The 18,921-nt window shown below is 41.2% G+C and overlaps 1 protein-coding gene across 8 annotated transcripts in view; it reads right to left on the bottom strand.

Annotated features, from left to right (window-relative positions):
- baz2ba (bromodomain adjacent to zinc finger domain, 2Ba) overlaps positions 1-18,421 on the bottom strand; it is a 72,840-nt gene extending 54,419 nt beyond the window's left edge. For 6 of the 8 annotated variants that reach the window (XM_086180517.1, XM_086180549.1, XM_086180541.1 and 3 more), the window contains exons 1-2: positions 18,124-18,345; positions 4,012-4,054 (exon numbers count right to left, since the gene is read on the bottom strand). The gene's annotated coding sequence lies outside the window, so the exon portion shown is untranslated. The other 2 variants (XM_086180524.1, XM_086180533.1) reach the window with 2 other exon arrangements.
- Between the last annotated feature and the right edge of the window lie 500 nt (positions 18,422-18,921).

Here is an 18,921-nt window from a genome sequence, read left to right as displayed (position 1 = left end):
TGACCACACGCCTCTCAACAGCTAAACTGTCCAGAATTTCCCAACATTCAATAATCTTTAAGACATCAAAGATTTCGAAAAATGGTGTTGGGAAACAGATTTACATTCAACAAAAAACTTCATTCAGGTGGGTTGGGGGGTACATTGAAGTTATGGCAAAAGGCTGAACATCTCTCGTTTTAAAACTGAACAGAGAAGTAGGCATTTGGAGCACAAACTGCATTCCTGCTTGTGTGGGGCTAAAAGGTTTGTAACATGGGTTAAAGTTCTACTCCTGATGTTTCATAAACCTCTGGCATGCAACTATGCTGCATTATGACACCAAAAACTCAGCAATGAGAGGCCAATATCTTTCCTGAACAATGCGTGCACATATGTTTGTTGTCACATACACACACACACACACACACACACACACACACACACACACACACACACATACACACACAGCCCCCCCATCTCTGGGAAAGCTTACAGCTTGGGTTCTTAGCTCTTGTTTTGTCTGGCCCTCCATTCAAAACGGTCCCCTCATGACCATGCACATTATCGTATGGGCAGGCAGCCCCCGAGTGGACGGAGGCTCCCTGGGTGCAAGCAGTGATTCATGGCACAAGGGTCTGTAAAAGAGCAGCCTCGCTCCGTGCTGGGGACAAGGAGAGCAGAGGCTGTTTGGCAGTGAGGGTGAATCAAAAGTTTGGCTAGAGGACTAAACCCTGTTAAGACCATGCCAGCCAAGGAGGGCAGAACACTGTGCGTGTGTGTGTGTGTGTGCGTGTGTGTGTGTGGTTGTGTTTCCATTTAATTGTCAAGCAAATTTTAGGCAAACTATGGAAATGTCACCAATCAAAGTACATTAGGGTGTGTTAACATTGACTGGTTTAGAGCAAATCTAATAGACTATGTAATGCCATCAGAGGATTGTGACACAGGCAACGTTGCCCCTGACTGTAACAAACAATGTAGAAGAAGTTGTTTTGAGCATCACAGCCATTTACCGGCAAAAAAATTGTTCTTGAAGAATTAGTCTGTTAGGCAGCTTGTGGTTGCTCTTACATGCCAGCTAATTTTGGATGTTTTGCATGTTTTCCAGATATGAAGACAAAGATTGGGGATATCCAGGAAGGCATCATCAGCAGAAACAACTGGTCAGTAACATGAGTTAAAGATAAGCTACATCACAGCTTTTTAAAAAAAATGAATTTCATCTCCCAGCTTGCGCAGTTGCCCATTTTTGAAAAAGGCAAAAACCTTAGTGAGGAAAAACCTCTATTTTCAAATGTTTCCTGTATTTATTTACCTTTTCTGATACAAAACTTCTAAATGCACATCAAAATAGGTTGATGGAAACTACACTTGCGTGTGTGTGTGTGTGTGTGTGTGTGTGTGTGTGTGTTATAGAGAGAGTTGGAGTGAGAGTGAGATGTGTAAGCCCACATGAACGCTGGAGCGTGTCTGTTGATCTGTTGAATCTACGCTGCTCCCTATCCCGAGGACAATCTCACAGCAGCTTTTTAACAATCTTAGCTCCGAGGCAAGTACAAAGTACTAAATGTTTAGGCGTTATCTTGAACACTTCCCCAATCTAACAAAGAACCAGTTTAAAGGGCACTGGGAAAAAGACACTGTGAGAAACATAGAGGGCCCGTGAATAAGGGCTGAAAATGATAGTAGTTGCTGGGATTGATGAAATCCTACTCAGGTTCTGTGACAGGCAGCAAAGACACACAAATTCTTCCCCTCAGGCTAGAAGGTGTAATTTCCCCTTCCACTGTCACAAGAGCCATGTAAAAAATTATCTGTAACTCTGTGACTGACTGCCTCTTAGTAATTTGTGCCCACCCATCTCTCTATCTATCTCTCCATCTATCTATCTATCTATCTATCTATCTATCTATCTATCTATCTATCTATCTATCTCCTTACGGATCTGAACACTCAAAATAGAAACACTGACATGCTGCTCTGTTGTAACATACGGTGGGATGCGGATGGAAATGCTGGCCCCACAGGACACACACTCTCACACACAAGCTCACACACACACACACATACATGCACACGGAGAGAAAGAGTGGACTGCTGTGGGGCTGACGCAAGACTATCTCTGTCTCACGTGTCTCTCCCCTACGGCCGCCCGCTGTTCCTGACCTTCGAGATGTTTTTCTCTCTCCTTCTCCCTCTGCCTTTATTCCTCTCTATTTCACACTCACACAACACACATACAGCCTCACTCACACCACACACACACACACACACACACACACACACACATTTTTCTGCACACCTCCCAACCCCTCAGTATTTTGTCATTAAAAGGCATTGCGTTTCAGGCTTGGATCAAGCAGATGGGGCTGCGTAAGCACTGCTGCTCCTTCACGCAGCACCTTGGCTTAAGTACAGATAGTCCACATGCATTACAGCACCTCTCCCCTAAATGTATGCACACAAAGACATATGCGCACAAACACACACACACACAAACTTTCTGGAAGAAGGAATGAGAGCAAAGCTTGTGGATGGATGCAAGTAGCTCAGTTGAGTCAAAAACTGTAGCACAAGACACAAGCATCATCTTGTCATATTTGTCCTAATGTATTTATTAGTCCTTTCTGGAGTCCTTTCCATAGTGACATTTCTCACATCGAGTTCAATGGGTTCATAACACACATATACACACATATACACACACAAATGTGAATGTAGCATAATTATATCTCCGTGCCATTAGACACATTTCTTGTCTTTCTTTCATTTTCTCACTCTCTCTCTCTCTCTCAACATTTGCATATTCCTTTGGGTATTTGACTTAAGCAGCCCCTTCCTGTTTCCTTCTCTTGTCTTCCAAGCAACAAATGTCAGCAAATTACACCATAGCTGTTTGGATAAGCTCCATCTTTCTCTGTGCTCCGCTGTGCTTGTTTTCTATGGTCTGCTGGCAGATTCAGGCAACCAAGACACCAATTAGAAACAGCCAGTGGTGGGGGTTGAACTACAAGGCTCACCCCCTACAAATTGATTCCCTAAGAGAGGACTCATCAATACTTATCACAACTGATACAAGCAGCTTGCACCAATCTGCAGGGGAACATAATGTATCATTCACAGCAGAGATGGAGTAGTAACGGCAGTATCACACACCCATATCACACAGGTCTAAAGAGCCAGTCACAGGCAAAACAAGCATTTCCCTGTGCTCGGAGCTCTGTATAAAAAAAAAAAAAAAAAAAACCTAATAAAAGATCTCATTTGATCTGGTGACACACTCACTGGCACAAGGCCATCAAGTCAGACAGGAGAGAAAAATGCAAGTCATATGTGTGTGTGTGTGTGTGTGTGTGTGTGTGTGTGTGTGTGTGTGTGTGTGTGTGTGTGTGTGTGTGAATGCGTGCGTGTGTGTGGAGCAACAAACTGCCACCTTGAGTGTGTGAAGTGAAGCCTTGAGGACGCAGCCGCGCCCCTGAGTACAGATAGCTCTCACACAGAGACGTACTGAAAAGACGGAGGAGCAGAAAGACAGAAATGGGGAAAAGGCGAGAAGGAGATTAAAGCCGCATGTAGCAGTGCATAAACAACCACACACAATCAGAGATCCTACCCTGGAAGCACTGTAGGGCACAGCTAACAACCATTTACATTCAGCGCCGGCTCTGAACAGATAGCAAACTCAAAGGATGTTTATTAAGCAGCGTACGTTTCAGACAAATATTCTGATTAGAATGGGAGAAATCTAATTAATTGCTTGATTCACTGAATGAACCCCGAATTTGTAATGTAATCATAACAACTACTGTTCAAGGGTCTCTTGTTAAATTTAATTTGGGGAGAAAAAAAAAACATCCACTTTCAATGAATGAATGAAAATCAAATTAGGCCTGAAACTGGAGGAGTCTGCAAGTTTGTTCATGCATGCTATTAAAAAAAAACAGAAGAGTGTGACAATATAAATTTTAAAGTCACGCATCAGCTGTTTTGTATCAGATGTAAATGCTTGTTAGTAGAGTTTGTACTCACTGTTAGAGATGTCTTCAGCTCTTTGACATAACTGCTGTAACACCTAGAGAAAAAGCAGACAGAAAAATGCAAACCTGAGTCACAGGAGTAAAATGTTTCCAGGCGTGCTTTGATTATTTATATGATAATAAAATGGTTTTTTTTTTCTAATGCAGGATTGTGATAATGCTGAATGTTTCCCTGTTGAGAGCCAGAAAAGGGGGAGGGAGAGAGGGATGAGGCCCCTAAAACTACCTGCACATCAAAGTTGAAGTTATACAGCCTTTATTAGTATTTGTGGTCTACAGATACATCAAAAACAGTGAAACACAGCTGTGGCTACACACACACACACACACACACACACACACACACACACACACACACACACACACACAGAAATATATCCTCACACAAAAACTCCTTCTCCCTGAGCCATTTCTTGCTAAACCTGTTTGTTAGAAATGGATCTAGACACTAGAGCTTTGAGTGTGAGGATATTTTCCCCAAACACAAGACAGTTCTTGCAGAGAACCAAGCCTTCACAGTGTTCTCACGCCCATCTCTCATGCATTGTCTCGGAGGCCCTCCTGTGCTCTCTCAGCCTGAGCCTAAACTAAGCAGCTCACCACAACAGATGCCGCTCAACTATGTGTGTGAGATAGTACAGCACGCACGCACAGATTGTACACATTTGATACACTTTTATGTACCATTTCTCGAGAATATAAATGACGATACAAAGATTAGTTCTTAGCTACCATGCTGGCAATGGCAGTTTCAAATAAAAAGAGTACACACACAAACTTAATGTCTTTGCACATACCAGTACACATACAGTGTGTATAGTGTGTGTGTGTGTGTGTGTGGGGGGGGGGGGCTATCTAACAAGGTTTTGTTGACACTAAACACATCCATCTGGTCAACAGCAACAGAATCAAATCTAGCAGAGGCTTTATCAGCACAAATCTGGTCCACTACAATTATATATTCTGACTTTGAATTAATGTTGCAGACAGTTTGACACAGAACTGCAGGGTTTTAGTTATTCCTCCAATTGTTGGAATTATCATCATGGTAATATGAGCCTAAATGATTTTGTCTTTCTGGATTCTTCGCTTTAAGACAAAATGACACGTGTCGTTACAGCTCAATATATCCCTGAACAGAAATCACCTTGACTGACGGTGTTGATAATAACCATACTGATTGAACAGCAATGGCTCCCTCAAGACAAACACACACACACACACACACACACACACACACACACACACACAGACTACAGATGCACACAAATACTTTGATAGCTCATCGCAGTGATAATGATAACAGAGAGCCAGGTAGCCTGAATTCATCTTCAGCTTTTTCATAAAGGCCTATTAGAGGATGATTAAAGGATTTCTGCTCATAGGGGTTCAGCACAGAAAACGATTTGCCAGCCATGAGGCAGGTGAATTACTCTGCATAAGAAAGCCAGTGCTGTCTGCCATCATTTCCCTGACTGAAAATCAGGCTGTTAATCTATTAACCTCGTTTTTATGATGAGATCTTAGCAGTTTACATCAATGGCAGAGATGGGTGAAATATCACAACACATACTTTTCATCCAAAGTCTGTCTGTAGCTTTGTTCAGCTGTCCTCGGAAATAATAACCATGCAAATAAAGTGCTAGAAATGCCCATCAGAGTCTTTAATAAGCCGGATCATCTAATTGCTTGTTTTCTCCAACCAAACAGTCCTAAGTGATTACATCAGATAGCCAATCATGGAAGACAAAAAAAAGCAACTATTCTTTAGTTCCAAGGTTCAGTTTGTTCTAGTAGATATTATTGATAAGTGGATTATCACGATTGCTGCAAATCATTTTTCTGTCGATAGACTAAATTGTTTACATCATGTAACTGGATTACAGCAATATGAATAAATAATTAGTAGCCTTTTACCATTTTATCACACAGGCAAAATAATAGTTCAACTAATTAATTATTAAGGAGAAAATGTAAGCATGTTTGTCAAAGTACCACAGAGCTATTTGTAAAATGACAGGCCTATACTTTTATTATTGAATCCACCACGTTTTGAGTTACAGTCCAAATGTCATTATTATAATAGCCACCATTACTCAGCCATTTCCATGTAATTAACTTCTGAGTTTAAAAAACATAACAAACAGATAAATAGGAGCTATCCTCAAAGATATAATTACCTGAATTTACACTCCAGGCATGCTTGTACATGGACAGTCTACAACCAAGGTGTTATGAGGTTGACGTTTCTCTGAATTGTCTTGTTTGGTTTTCCTAATCTCGTCCCCCAACACACACAAAAACACACACACCGCTCCCTTCCTTAGCCACACAGATGTTGACATCGCTTTAAGATTCAAAGAAAGAAAGAAAGAAAGAAAGTTGCGTGTGAGCCTCTTTACACTGTTTGGTTATTCAGCATGCTAAACAAGTCTTCTCTGAAAATACACACATTGAGATTGGCCTAAAATCCCTTGCATGTTAATATTTGATGCCTTGCTGGGCGAGCGACACTGCTGAGGTGTTTGTCTCTGTTGATCTCTGGCACACAGGGCCCTGTGGGAGTGAGCGAGTGAAACTTGGCCGCAGACATTTTCCTGAAGCCCCCAGAACAAAACAGGCAAGTCTTGACAGTCTGTCCGCCACCGAGTCGTCACACAATCAGTTGCAGGAAACCAATCCCTAAATAGCAGTGATTCATCTCTTCATCACACACAATGCCAGTACACAGTGCACAAAGAAGCTCTCTCTTCCCCCCTCTCTCTCTTTCTCTCTCTCTCTGTCTTACCCTATCTGTCTCAACCCCTTCCCCCCAGTGTGGTCTCTCATGCTGCTTAAAAATAAGTGCTTCTCCCAGCTTTCTTTGCCTTGTGATTTACTGGCAGTGTTTAACTGCAGGGCAGCATCTTTTATCGTTACATGATCTGGGGCTGAAAGCTGACAAAATGGAATCTCTGTGCAAGTACCTTTGAATGTGAGTAAGTGTATGTTCAGGGCAAAGTAGAGAGCTGCAAGAGGAATAAAGAACCTGTGTGAGAAACATTTCTCTAAGTGCAATTCAAATCCTCCCAGTGTATACGTGTGAATTTGTGTGCGTGCCTGTGTGTGTGTGTGTGTTTGTCATTTCACTAAATGGTTTCTTCCTTGACTTGATGGAGCAAGTGCCATCTCAAGGGAACAGACACAGAAAGTAAAGCGCTTTGAGACTGGTGAAAAGCTCAGAACATTAGTGCAATCCATTTGTGAGAGGTAGAATATATATGAACTACCAGGCTAGAATCGTGTGCGTGGTTTTTGTCTGTGTACATGTTTTTTTTGTTGTCATTATAACGTCGCTCTTAATAGCAGAGCGCCTGCTGCTGAATAATCCTTTTCTTGCCTTTTCTTCAGAAGACAAATCTCACTCACACATGCAACCTGGCCTGGGTGGCAACTGTCCGTAATTACATTTGGAATGATGATATCAGTACAGTATGCGACCACATCATCACCAGCAGATAATCAGGCTAACACAGGCCCACACAACAGGTTCAGTGTATCGTTACAGCCTTGATGATCCATCAAGAAGACGTGTGAAGGTCAGAGTAGCCATGACCAACACAGCTGTCACATCTCCTCCCAGCACCCTCTTGGCTAAACGGCCTTCCACAGCACACAACATGGCCAACTGGGGAGTACGGGGGCTGAGGCCAGCAAAACATGCATAGCCCAGGCTGGGTGTGTATCAGGGCGAGATTTAGCTGCCACAGTAAGGGTCGACCCATCTGTTCTTTTCATGGCCGATACAAATCGTGATTATTAGTAATCAAAGACACTAATAACAAATAGGAATGCACGAAATTGGATTTTTGTCCAATAGTTACAGATGTCGTTGCTGCTGTTATATAATAGTCAAATTTACATACAGAAAAAAATGTACATGTACATACAGAAAAAAGTAGTAAAAAGTTTTCTTAATTTGTGAAACATTCCATAACAAGCCCATATATCACCAAATTGTTTCCTCATGATGATGAGCAAAGACACTTGAGCTCACTGGACTGATACCAATACAATTAACAAAAGACTTAGAACATATGATTTTTATTGGCGCGTCATTAGTATAAACATACACCGGTAATTTTTTAAATATATCAGTATTGATTTTGGGCAGCACGGTGGTGCAGTGGTCAGCACTGTCGCCTCACAGCAAGAAGGTTCCATGTTCGAGTCCCGGCTCCTGCACAGGATCTTTCTGTGTGGAGTCTGCATGTTCTCCCTGTTCCTGTGTGGGTTCTCTCTGGTACTCCAGCTTCCTCCCACAGTCCAAAGACATCAAGAGGGGACGAGACTGATTGATACTCTAAATTGACCGTAGGTGTGACTGTGAGTGTGAATGGTTGTCTGTCTCTATGTGTTGGCCCTGCGATGGACTGGCGGCCTGTCCAGGGTGAACCCAAACTCTCACCCGAAAGCTGGGATAGGGTCCAGCCCCACGACGACCCTTAACAGGAAGAAAATGGTTGGATGGATGGAGTATTGATTTTGCTCAAGTATCTTTATTGATCTTCACCAATGATGATTATGATTTACAGGCTTTTTCAAATGTATTTGAACCTTGGGGGGGAAAAAAATTAATTGATTATTTTAACAATTAAGTTTTAATTGAAAATGTTAATTATAAATGAAAAAATTAGTTCAGTCATCTATTGGTGGAATAGTAGCTTTCAATGTAGACAGGCTAACACTCATGACGTGTCTCGTGACAAGTCAGAGGGTCCTGTGGGGGGAGCACGACCTTAGCTTGGGATGACAGACAGAGAGACAACAGCCAAAGTAGCTCAGGTCTCAATATTTTAATTTTATCAAAAATAAAAATGATGAATATTGGATCCAATAATCAGCTTGGCCAATAAGGAGTTGGCAACAACACTACAAGTGGCGAAGAAACAAATTTTTACTGCATAGGGACAAGTAAACTGTCAGCCATTCCGACAATGAAAACAAGTATGACGGCTATTAGTATTGGCTTTCAAAATTTAATTGACCAGCCAATAGAGCCACAATTTTTAATGACAACTGGCTTTGTTGCGTGAGCGGAAAAGGCTACAGTGGAACTGTGTGGGGAGCAGATGTGGATCCCGCTTTGATTTAAGTGTGTGTGTGTGTGTGTGTGTGTGTGCGTGCGTGTGCGCGTGTGTGCAGTTTCTACTGAATAGATCTGCTGTCTCCTTGATCAAGGGAGTCAATAAAGGGCCAGTCCTGTCAAACTCTCAGGGTTAAGTGTGAATGCACATCTGTGTATGCGTGCGTGCACGTGTGTGTTTGAGTGTTACGGACAGAATTTGAAGTACTCTGACAGGTGAGTGATTGAGTGCTTTCATTTCCCTCCAGCGACAACAAGACATGCACTCACAAACATAAACACACACACACACACACACACAGAGGATGACGGAGAAGGAGAGGGAGAGAGTGAGGGAGCTGTTGTTTCCTAAAGGATGCTACTCCTGCCTGCATGCTTAAATTAGCTCTAAATGTTTGGATTACACACGGGAGCTCTCGCAGAGGATTTAGCAGCCATCGCCTGGAGTTCAGGGGATGTGTGGATCTTTCCATCTACACACAAAGACATACACCGGCACACAAACACACACAAGGTGTCCCTGCACAGATTACAAACATATGTCACTTTAATATCACTCACTATATTCTGTAACTTGTTAAATTAAACACAGGTTGCATCGTTCTAACTCTGACAAAGAGATGCAGAGAATTTAAAGCAGTGTGCAGCTCTAAATGGAATTAACAGAAAACACATAAACTATCTCCTACTTCGTTCATCAGGTTCTTGCTATGAGGAGACAATGCTTTCACGTTGCACTTTTTTAGAGTGCAGTCTTGGCTTCTGTTGGTGGGGGGAGGATAGGATATGCGACGAGATGCAAAGACAGAGAAAGAAAGAAAGAAAGAGAAAAAGAGAAGGGGAATGAGGGAGGTCAGTGCCCCCAGTCTCAGATAAAGGCCTCTCCCTCCCTTCTGCCTAGGCTTTCCAAGCCCCTGCCAGGATCGAGAGGCGTCTCACGTTACAGCTGTCTCTCAGTGTCACCGTTCAGAAGGAGAGAACACAAGAGAGAGAGAGAAAGAGAGAGAGCGAGAGAGAGAGAGAGAGAGAGAGAGAGAGAGAAGGAAAGCAGGACAATGCCACAGCACCAGGCAGGCTGAGCAGGCTAGGCTTTCAGGCTGGACATGAGAAAAACAACAACAGCAGCAGCAGGTTCAACCGGATAAGGAAACCCTTGTGGTTTGGCTGCCATGGGGTCTTTTTTTAATAATGTTGCAAGACAATCACTAAAATGTGCTTTGACCTTTTCAATACAAAAAAATGTAATGTGAATAGAGATCTGGTCAAATCATTTCCTCTTCACCACCTGTGACACACTGAACACTCGCAATTTCCTAAGAAAAAAAGGAGAAGTTAATTTTTTAACACCTTGAGACAGAGAAACAAATTATTGTCAAACGAAGAGATGGCAGTGACTGATGCACTCAACTTATCACTACGTGCAGTAGGGCTTCCTTCTGTGGATTAGACATAGTTGAGTCACTTCTCTTAACATGAGTATCCTTTTGTAACCTTAAAATGCTAAAAACAGCAGCTTGTCCCAGGTCCAGTAATGACTAATCCAGTGGCTGCTAGCATTTCAGCCTGCACTGCTAACAAGGTAAGGCTGTGTAGGTCAGCACTGGGTTAAGTTAAATTCAGAGTGAAAACCTGTTTCTTTTCGGGGCTTTCTCCGAAGACGAATAACAGACTCCCGTGAATTCCAGATAAAAACTTCATAAATGATAAGGTGCGGCATATGCAGATCTTTATTCTAAATTGTAGGCTTAACACAGCTGTACACAGAGAGAGATCTGATGGAAGTAGTGCACCTTGCATAAAACATGCTTCTGTACAAATACACATATAGCTATTGCACAGCTCAAAACTGCTTTCTTATTTGTTTTCTCTATCATTGTCATTTCTTGTGGCATTCTGTAGGAGTTAAATATTTAACATTCTGGCTTAGCCCGGAGCAGGCTTTGCCAGCACAGCTAAAATAAAAAGCCTTTGTGGCAGCAGTGACCAGATTTTAAATGCTGAAGAAGATCAATAAATGGAGGCTGTCAAGGCGCGATCGCATACATTTGTGTGCGTGCGTGTGTGTGTGTGTCCTGTCCCTATTCGTAAATGTCTGTGTTCTGACAGCAAGTGTGGATGCATTCGTGTTTATATCTTAACAGCCACCAAGGCTCACTGCACCCCCGCCTGCTAGAAGCTATTCTATAGTATCATCAAGAACCCTACTGACCCAGGAGGCACACCAATAGAGAAACCAATATCGTTCACATTCCCACATCTGAAACCCTCTTCCTAATTCTTTTCCATTCCCAGTATCCTTTTTTCCCATCTGAGTGCAGTCAGCATGTGGGAATTCTGGAGGATAGTGTAAATACGAGCCCCCTGCTACAGATTGAGAACGTCAAGGTGTGGTAAATATCAAACTTAAAACAGGGTTTCCCAGACTCCTTCCCATAATCAAGCTCCTGCTGGAACAAATTGATAAGCACCAATACAGAAGAGAAAATATTGTTTTAGCACAAAAAATCCCCTTCCATCCTTTACTTGCTGTTTCAGAGAGACACAAGAGAGAATAATTTGTTCACGATAACAGTGTAAAAATATAGCAATTCTGTGATGATCAATATACTGAAAGATAATTCATCCATGACAGATCATGGAATCTGTGTATCTGAAGAAGGAATACCCCTAAAAAACAAGAGGAAAGTCTTTACATTCCATGAAGGGTTTACATATTTCTGTTGGGCAGCTCAAAAATTAGCATTGTCATACGGAAAACTTATGAGATGCACACTTTTTGATAAGCAAGATAATCCTCAAAAATGAACACCACTTTTTATTATTTTAGAATCGTTAGAAGGACAGTTATCATTATGCCACGCACAAACTACACTACACGAATATGACTTCAATGTCACTTCAACTAGCTTCTTCCGCTCTCAGCGCATTCACGTTTGAAGCCTTGTGTAGGCACTTGTTACAAACTGCGGTTTTTAAGACATAATCACTTCAAAATACACATGCAAAAATAACTGACACGTTTTGTTTTTCATAGAACAAAACATTAAAAGAATTTTAGGCTAGTGTGAACCACTGACCTTATTTCAGGGTTTTAATCGAGAAAAAAACAACAACACTCAAACATCCCACACTTTGAGACGAGGGAACCTGACGTTCAACAACTTAATTCTGGATTTCAGGGCTTCTTCCTGTGCCACTCTATTGCAGTGACTATATTAAAAAAAAAAAAAAAAAAAAAGACAACTGAGGTAAAAACAATATCCACCAAAGTGCAGAGTCTTAGCTTAGAGCCCCTTGAACTCTGACACAACAGGTGCGATAAACAACTTGTGAAAATTGTACATCAAAATGGTGACGGCTGAATCAGTTTGTATCACTGCTGCGGTAATAAATACATTGATATTTGACACCAGTGTAGTGTTTCAATCCATCTTAGTAATGTTAGGAGACTTTATGAATGCCTCTGTCTTCGTCCCACTTAACACTGATCCTCTCATGCATTCACAATGTTTCTCCCTGTTGCTGTTTCTTTTATAAAGGGCACATTAAATGGAGTTTTTTTTCAGCTCGCATAAGGTGAAAACCTTCTTTGCGATGTCTTTACCACATGAATAAATAGTACATCTGTATTTTCACATCCACGCTAATGTACAAAACAAACAAAACAAAAAAAACAGCCCTGAAGTGGAAAAAATCATCAAGACCTTTTGAGACTTCATTAAAAGAAACTGGCCTGGACTTTCCAAACAAGGCATCTCTTTGGAGGGGAAAATCAACCTTTTCACCTTGCTGGTGGAAAAACAGGCATCCCAACGAGACAGAGCATGCACAAACAACCTTGACTTTCATCAAGGAAATTCTCACATTGAATGATAAATAGAGGCCCAGGGGACAGCTAGCAAAGAAGCAGCTTATCGCCTTTCCCTCCCAAATTTGGCTGCTCTGTCTTCTGTCTCCTGAAAGTCAACACGGGGTGACCCAGTTGTACTTTACACTGCTTATTGTTTGGTAATTAATCCACCGTATGTAATCCACACAATATGCAGAGAAAACTATAATGAGTGTTGGTTTGTTTAGTATTAAAGAGTGGGTGAGATCAAGCCCTTGTTTTTCCTTAAGGGAGACAAATGTTCCCTTGCTCATTAGAGATTTACACTCGTCAAAATACAGCATTTATATTTTTACAGGAATGTGCAGACAGCTCCAGTCAAAGCCAGCCGCACACTGGTTGAAACTGCTCACATTCAAAGTGGCCATCACTGAGCATGCCCTTTAGACAATTATTTGTGTTCCCTGATGATTATCAGGACATACAATCAACATGCACCAAAATAGCAAGGTAACATAGGTTCAGGTGGATCACCTAAGAGCTCACCAACTTTCCAATGGAGAGGACGTTAACCTGTGAGACCATGCACAGTGAACACGAATCAATAAGTAAGCATGGGCCTTTAACAGCACACAGCAGTAGGCCAAGACAAAGCAGCAGCACCAATTGGATCTGTAACAATAAGAGGCATTATCAATCTAATGCCTAGAAGCTTTTAGGGCTTTCACTAAAATGCAGCTTCTTCTCAAAGGGCCATTAGCCCTTATAGGATTAATGTCTCCTGTAAAAACATCTGTTAAGTTCCCCTTTTCTTGGTATATTATTTCAGTGGTCGTTATTGTTTTCTGGGTGGGCGTGTGTACACATTCATATGTAAGCAGCGGAAAGCTGACAAGGCATGAGGAAATATATGATCTGCCTGACATTATTTCTTAAATCATTTGGTGAACAGAGAGCAGACATCGCTTCCTCTCTAAATTTCACAGCTCTGTGTCAGCGCTAACATGCAGAGAATTGACAGGGCTCCCAGATGGTCAGTGTTATCAATAGATTGTTTATGGCTCTAATTTATCACTGTCTAAATTCAAAATCTTGCAAAGCCAGTACAGTTTAAGGATATGAGTTGTCAAAAGAGAGAGTTTAGAGAACACACCACGTGAACTATGATTCATTCTGTCAGTTAGAGGAAACATAACTGTCTAAAGTTGCTAATTTGATCATGAATGACTTCTTATGTCTTTTTAGACAACACAAAAATCTGAAATCATAGCTTCCAAACATGCAATGGGATGGCAGGCAAATAAATCATTTAGACCTTATGGGTTGTTCTACCTTTAACACCTGAGACAACGTTTGTATGTTTCTCCGTTTAAGACCTATTGTGACATCCGTGTTATTGCAAGTATCAATAATTGTTTTGTTTGTTTGTTTGTTTTTTTTAAATAAAAGTTTAAGCGGACTATCCTGCCAAGTTTTTTTCAGAAAGCCCTAAACTTTTTACAAACTACATTATGTTTTTTGGAGTTTAAATTTGAATCGTTTTCATGCTGTTTTAAAACATTTTTCTCCATTTAATCAGGTAATGAAGAGCCCACATCCATAGCATGTAAAACTGTTTTTCCACACATTTTTACTTGAGCAGGTACAGCTTTGAATGTCAACCGTCACAATGATGGCAACAAGTGCAAGGGAAAATCAACACAAGGTCCCTTCAAGCATCACCAGAAAAGTTTCTGATTCATGGAACTTTCATTAAATACTCTTATGCACAAATTTGTTCTTTCACACATTAGGGTTTTTTATAAAACCCTAAATTTAGTATGACAGGAAGTAAAGCTCAATGGTTATTAGTAACTCTTTGCCCCTCTTGCAAAGCTGAAGTCTTTACAAGCGATGGAGTGATTGATGGTTACAAGAGCTACACAAAAGACATCAGGAGCAAGGAGTTACCAAGACCCACCAGGCTTTGCTTCAAGTCTGTAAGATTAAAATGATGGCTAATTTTTTTTTAGAAAAACAAATAAGAAAAAATTTGTACGTAAGAGCATATCGAGGCCCGATGACAGTCGGAGAATGTTTAAAAATGGACTGCCATGTTTAACAGAAATGGCACGTTTTAGAAAAATGTGCACACTTACATTTGAAACAGATTAATTACTCAAATGTCTGATATCACTCAGCAAAAAGATACTAAAACACATTTCCAGCCTTGTGCCAATAACTTTATCAATATGGGGTACACACTTAATCAATCTCACTTCATTTTCTAAAGAATACAAAGCTTTGGGTCTCCTCCATATTCAATGGTGACGGATTATAGAGAATACAGCCATGTGTGCACATGGGATTGTCTTCTCAAACGCTGTCCAAGTTCTGTCAGATTCAGCACCCCCAGACACAGAGCTCGTGAACCTAATTTCACCTAATCAGCTTAGTCAATAGCAACCGTTTGCTGTGACTTTGGTAGACATGCAAATAGGGCTTAACTATGTCTATCCTTAATTCCTGAATGTTCAAGTCAAGCGGAAGTCCTCCTTTATCTCTTCAAAAACAACAGTTCCAATTTAAGAGAGAGAAGGAGAACCAAAAAGTGAGCGAGAGAGAAAGATTGAGAGAGAGAATAAAACTCCAGCCAAGAGTTGTTGTTGTTTTTTCTCTTTTGGCCTGGCAAGGAAAGACATCTCTGATTTGAGTGTGCTTGAGGTAGCACAGTGTGCTTTCATTTCAAACCGACATGGCAAACAAACTCTGACAGATTTGTTCCCCTTTTTTTTGACTGTGTTCACTCTCTCTCTTTCAAATTATGGGAAAACACAGAGCACAAGTATATCAGTACTTTTTTGTTGTTTGTATGTTCAGCTGCAGCACACACACACAATCAAACAAATCGGAACAAAATAACACCTACAATAGACAGTTGAAATAGAGGTAGAAAACTGAGAGACACTGTTCCGTTTCAATTCACTGATACCACTAATGGCTTCTTAGCAGCTCCATGAAATCAAGCAGCTGTCATGTCGATGCATCAGCAGTGAGAGGAGGGAGAGCCATCCCCATAAGGACAGAGGCACCGCGCCTTCATGTTTGGCTAAACATCTGCTTCTCTGCACTCTGGCTTTGCAGCAATAAACGGGCAAACAAAAGAGGTGGGAGGTGAAATGATCAGATTTTCCATTTCAAAGCATTTGTTTGGTTTGTTTTCCTTTCCCTGGCCTCTTCCTTAAACCACTTACTGGACATGAGGGAGAAGTGAGATGAAGTTTTGGCTTCAGTGAGCCAAATGCGTGGAATAACACAAATGATCTAAAATAACACCATTTGCAAGATGGGTGATAGAAATTAAACACGGTCACCATTTTCCAGGCCCTGGATTATTCTTTCTGGGAAGTGGCTCCTATGTGAACTGTTGCAGTCCAGTATTACAGGGTAATCTCATGCGCATGTGAGCAAGAAACAAGAGTGATGCATGTGCAATACTTCTACTTCTCAACCAACCAATCATTAATCAATGGGACTTTGTGTAAACAAGATTACAGTAATTAAACAGAATTTTGTTCCTTTAAAGACAATTGAAATCGTTTAAGTATTTGAAATGCCTGGTTTTAAAGCTTGTCTAATTAATGTTATTTGATAATGACATCCAGTTTTCAAATTTGGCATTGACTATTCTCCCCATAATAGGATTCTTAGTAATTAAAATCCTTCCTTCCATCCTACTTCCTTTCCTTACTTGCTTCCCTCCTCCCTCCTTCATTCATTCATGTTCAGTAGCAAAGATAAACAAAGCAGCACTGGGAAATCTTGAAATTACATTCAACAACATATTGGATTTTTTTCTTAAAAAAAAAAAAAGCACAAGTGCGAGTTAAATGTCTCAGCAGGATTCACCTGCTTACTCCACATCACCACCATCTTCGCCTACAACCTCCAACTATCACTTTATATTTGCGTTTTCAGCCAAACGTCGTGGCCACTAACACAAACTGTCTCCGCTCGCTTTGCCTCCAAACATCGCTGACAATCCGCAAAGCACCTTCACATTCTCTCTGAAACACCCGTGTTCGCGATAACACGCTTTTCTTTTATCGAACAAGTTGAAAAAAGTTTGCCGAAACTTGTTCAAAAAAACGTGGTTCCATCGCCTTTAAAAAAAAAAAAAGTCGCCTTGTATGTATTTGTGTGTGTGTGTGTGTGTGAGAGAGAGAGAGAGAGAGAGAGTGTGTGTGTGTGTGTGTGTGTGTCTGCGGGAGAGAAGGTGAAAGGTAGGGGTACTTGAGGGACGAATTTAAAATAACCAAGATGGCGAGAGGCTTGTTGTTTCGGAAGGGGCAGAAAAAATGGAGGATATTGTAATATACACAAAGGGATAAATTTCAACAACTCGGCCAGGCGGCTGCTAGCTTGCCTGCATGACTCTGGCTTTGAGGAAGCGACCGCTATAGCTGCTCGTCGGCAGGCTGGCCAACAACTACCTAAACTCAAACTCAAAATAAAATTTTAAAAACCCCAGAAACGAATGTTCTTCATCCAACTTAATCCGAACCGAAGGGGAATATTTATGTATTTGTCGCTAATTGTTTTATTTTCGTGTCGAGGGACTGCTTCACCGGATGGATTTTAACGGACGGACAGCGAGGACCAACGGCTGCCAGCCCCAGCGCCTAACAGTCACCCCCCTTTAGCAACATCCAACCTGAAATACGCAACCGAAACCGACGACCAAACAGTTGATTGAAAGCAAAACAGACAACACGATAAAGCATTAGAAAAAGTTTTAAATCGACGATTGAACAAGTTGCTATCAAATACAACAACCTGAGTGACCGGTGCGAGAGAACCAGGAGAGAGGGACACAAAGACGATTCCCACTATCAGGTCACCGGAGGAGGAAAACACTTAACGCTTTTTTTTAACATTTACGACAACAAACTTTACAAATTTAACCAAGTGTGTGAAATCTTCCGAGTATAACGACTGAATGAATTACATCGGTACACGTACACAACTGTGTAAAAGCGGAACATTTACACACATTAAAAAAAAAGATAAAAGAAGAAGAGAGAGAGCTAAGAAACTGTAGACGAAGGCAGCCCAGCTCATCGCTGGCTCTCTGCTGGGGGAAAACAGCGAGCGTGAAATAAAACACTTACCTTGTTTTAGTTTCGACACTTTACTTATTTCCAACGTGGCTTTTTAGTTCAACTAACACTCCGGTTTGTCGTCTTCTCGCCTCTTTTTTTCCTTGGTCGGTTATGAAAGAGGTCGGGGACGAATGATAAAGAAGGGAATTGGGCAGTAATTGAGTCTCGGTGTGTGTGAGTGTATGTGTGTGTGCGCGCGCGCGCGTGTATGTGTGTGTGTGTGTGTGTGTGTGTTAGTTACTAACAGCAGATTGAAGGAGACTCTTCTCAAGGTTTATTCAGCTCCACTTCAAGGAACCGACCTGACGTCAGCTCACTACTGCCACACAAAGAAAACTTATTATTTGTGCAGCGGCTGTAGTAAACCAAGGATACAGTTATTGACCGTTATTACTTGAAATGCGACATTGTCATTAGCACCGCGCTACCGGCGGGGATGTAACGCTAACTTTATTTATGGGGTTGTTAGTGTTATCTTGTCAGTCCGGGGTGAACAAATAACGTCATTAAAAAAAAACACACAAAAAAAAAAAACAACCCAGGCAGTAATATTATGCAGCAAGTCATTTATATTTTCTCCTTTGAAAGTGCCTTCAAGTTTGCTCATAAAATTTGTCGATTTAATAAGAAATATAAGAAATCCTTTTAAATAAAGTTGTGTTTATATAAAATAAACTGTTTGCTTGATGAAATCTCATTTACGGATGCCAGTGAGATCAGTGTTGCATGAATAAAGTTTTTTTTTTTAATGTGTTTATCTGTACTAAAACACTAAAAGTGCACGTGTCCCTCTATTATCTGACCCGC

Source organism: Aulostomus chinensis, chromosome 2, assembly GCF_037954235.1.
Source record: "Aulostomus chinensis isolate RoL2024-O1b breed Wild chromosome 2, RoL_Achi_v1.0, whole genome shotgun sequence".
Classification (NCBI taxonomy): Eukaryota; Metazoa; Chordata; class Actinopteri; order Syngnathiformes; family Aulostomidae; genus Aulostomus; species Aulostomus chinensis.
Note: the sequence above shows the minus strand (reverse complement) of the source record. Positions and strands in the feature narration are given on the sequence as shown.